This window comes from Cupressus sempervirens, chromosome 11, assembly GCF_028749045.1.
Source record: "Cupressus sempervirens isolate cs-2001-9-10 chromosome 11, ASM2874904v1, whole genome shotgun sequence".
In the NCBI taxonomy this organism is placed as follows: domain Eukaryota; kingdom Viridiplantae; phylum Streptophyta; class Pinopsida; order Cupressales; family Cupressaceae; genus Cupressus; species Cupressus sempervirens.
Window position 1 is genome coordinate 652,359,061 of NC_143128.1, and position 3,710 is coordinate 652,362,770.

Consider the following 3,710-nt stretch of genomic DNA (forward strand, 5'->3'; position numbering starts at 1 on the left):
TCCTCTGCATCAATGTGTAAAATCTTCAACATTTTGCTTATTTGATGCAGGGCATACTTGCTTTTTGGTTCAAGTAGCCTTAACTAGGGGTATCACCCCTAACTTACCTCTAAGATACTCAAAAACATCTTTAGGTAGTTCTTTTGTGAAGATATCAACAATCTATTCCTTTGAGTTGACATATTCCATCTTCACTTATTTGTCTTCCACCAATTCTCTTACATAATGATAGTTGATTGCAATGTGTTTAGTTTTAGCATGCATAACTGGGTTCTTTGATATATTGATAGCACTTGTATTATTACAATAAAGTGTCACTTGCCCAATTACCTCTTCCTTTATACCTTGCAACAAGTGTTTGATCCACACAATATTAGTGTAGTTTATAGTAGTTGCCACATATTCAGCTTCAACAGTAGACCGTGAGGTGCAACTTTGTTTTTTGTTTGTCCATGTAATCAACCTCTTTACTAAGAAAAGTGTTCCTCCACTGGTGTTTTTTCTATCATCAATGTTACCTCCCTAATCTTCATTAGTGTGAGCTCTTAGCTCAAACTTCTCATTCCTCTTGTAGTATAAACCAAAGTCATTAGTTCCTTTCAGGTATCTTAGTATTCTCTTCACTACGATTAAATGTTTTTCTCTTAGATTGGCAAAAAATTTTGCTACTATTCCAATAGCTAATGTAATGTCTAGTCTACTACATACAACATATTATAGCTTTCTAATCATTGACCTATACAATGTCTGATTTACTTCAGTAGACTCATCATTCTTGGATAGCTTATGTCCAGTTGTCATTGGTGTGCTAACTAGTTTTGAGTCTTCTAGCCCAAATGTTTTGAGTACTTCCTTGATGTATTTAGATTGGGTCACAAATATGCCATGCTTCAACTGATGTACTTGTAATTCAACAAAGAATTTGATTTCTCCAAACATTGACATCTCAAATTCATGCCTCATTTGGTTTGAAAAATCTTTGCATAAAACATCTTTTCCTCCAAATATTATGTCATCAACAAAGATTTTTGAAATCAAAATGTCTTTACTTTCCTCAGATTTGATGTACAAGTTGTTGTTGTCGTCTATTCTTTCAAATCCTATCTTCACAAGATATTTGTGCAGCCTTTCATACCATGCTTTAGGTGCTTGCTTCAATCCATAAAGTGCTTTGTGTAGTTTGCAGACAATGTTCTTGATCTTCTAATCAACAAACCCCTCTGGTTGTTCTATGTAGACTTCCTCTTCTAGTATACCATTCAAAAAATATGACTTCACGTCCATTTGGTAGACTTTGAAACCTTTATATGTAGCATATGCAAGTAATGTTCTTACTCCTTCCATTCTTGCAACAGGGGAAAATGTCTCTCCATAATCCAGTCCTTCTTCTCATGCATAGCCTTTGCAAACTAGTCTGGCTTTGTTTCTTATTATTTCACCATTCTCATCAAGTTTTTTTCTGAACACCCACTTGGTACCCATCACATTCTTATCAACTAGTTTGGGAACTAGAGACCAAGTTTTGTTCTTCTCAATCTAATCTATCTCTTCTTTCATGGCCTTATACCAGTCATCATCTTACAGTGCATCTTTGATTGTTTTGGGTTCAAGCTTGCTCAGTAGACATGATTCATTTCAGAGTCTATTCCTTGTCATTGGTCTAGCATCCTTATCACCAATGATTTTATCTACAGGGTGATGTCTTCTTACATACTTAGCTAATCTGGGTTCAGTCCTTTTTTCCATGTTTGATCCTTCAGCTTTAGAGTCATTTTGTTCTTCTTCATCAAATAATTCATCATTCCTTTCATGTATATTGTTTTTAGATCTAGTTTTTTCATTTTCTACATTCTACAGCTCAGCTTCTAAATGTAATTCTGCATTCATAGGCTGAGACTTGGCAGATACTGAAGTTTGTTGCTGGTTCCCAACTTGATCTGTAGCATTGTCTTCAGCTATCATTCCTTCGTAGAAGTATACAAAGGATCTATAATCCTCTATTTCCTTTGACTCATCAATCTAAACTTTTGCATGCTCATCAAAATTTACATTTTCACTCTCCATAACTCTGTTGGTGTTAGTATTTGAACACTTATATGCCTTACTTCTAGTGAAGTATCCAAGAAATATACCTTCATCACTTTTTGCATCAAACTTGCCATTTCTAGTGTCTTTTAGAATATAGCATTTACAACCAAACACTTCGAAATGTTTAACATTAGGTGAATGAGCATACCATAATTCAAAGGGTGTTGCATTTGTACCTTTCTTGATTTGAACTCTATTCAGTGTGTAGACTATAGTACTTACAACTTCCCTCTAGTACTTAAGTGCAAAATTTTTCTCCATCATAAAGGTTCTAGCACAGTCAATCACTAACCTATTTCTCCTTTCAGCAATACCTTTCTATGGTTTAGTTCTTAGTGTTGATGTTTGTCTTTTGATACCTTTATCATTGCAGAATGTTTCAAACTCTCTTGATGTGAACTCTCCTCTTCTGTCTGACCTTACACATTTTAGGTTCTTTCCTATTTCCTTCCCAACTCTAGCCAAATACCACTTGAACATTTGAAATACATTAGATTTTTATTTTAAGAACATAGCAGTCATCATTCTGGAATAATCATCTACAAATAGCATTATGTATCTATCTCCTAGGTAGCTTTGTACTTCTATTGGGCCACATAAATCTATATGAAGTATCTCTAGAATTTCATTGGAAGTGTATGCTTTGCTTTTGAAACTAGATTTAGTCATCTTCCCTAGTTGACATTGTTTAGACATTGTGTTTTTAGGTTTCTTTAACTTGGGCAATCCTTTGATTTTGTTCTTTCTACTAATGCTAATTAGATTATCAAAATTAACATGACACAACCTTTTATGCCACAACCACACATCATCAAGTCTAACAATAAGAAATGTTGGTTCTTCCATATCTAGGTAAAATAGATTACTCCTAGTTTTTTCACCTTTTCCCATCAAATTTCCATCAATATCATAGATCTTGGCAATTTTTTTTTCAAATTCCACTTTGTAACCTACATTGCCTAACTGAGATACACTTAACAAGTTGTAGTTCAATCCTTCAACATAGTATGCATTGTCACATGAAATTTTCTCTATAAGTTTGATAGAGATTTTTCCTTTGATTTGACATGGGGCATCATTACCAAATCTAACGTTATTTCCATCATATTGAGTAAAGGTAATGAACTTACTTTTATCTCCTATCATGTGATGTGAACATCCACTGTCTATGATCCACTTGTCATTCTTGTTCACATAGGTAACCAATGTTGTTGCTTCATCTTCATCTTTGTTTGATTCATCCTTCATGGGTACATAGACAACTTCATCATCATTTTCATCAGAATCTTCCTCAATAATGTAGCATCTCTTGCCTTTATCCTTGTAATCTTTGCTATCATCTTCTCTTTTGTTCCTGAACTTGCTTCCTTCTTTAAAGTTTTTCTTCTGTGGGCATCTTGCAGCTATATGACCTACTTCATTACAATTGAAACATATGATAGGAAGCTTACCTTTGAATTCGCCTTTACCTCTATGAAATCTCCTAGCTAGTAGTGCTTCTAACTATTCCATATCTTCCTCATTTGTGCTACTATCATTGGATGCATGTTTTCCTTTTCTTCTTCTTTCGCTTGACATGTCCTCCTCAGTATCTTTTATTGTCATTTTGGCTTTGAAATTAG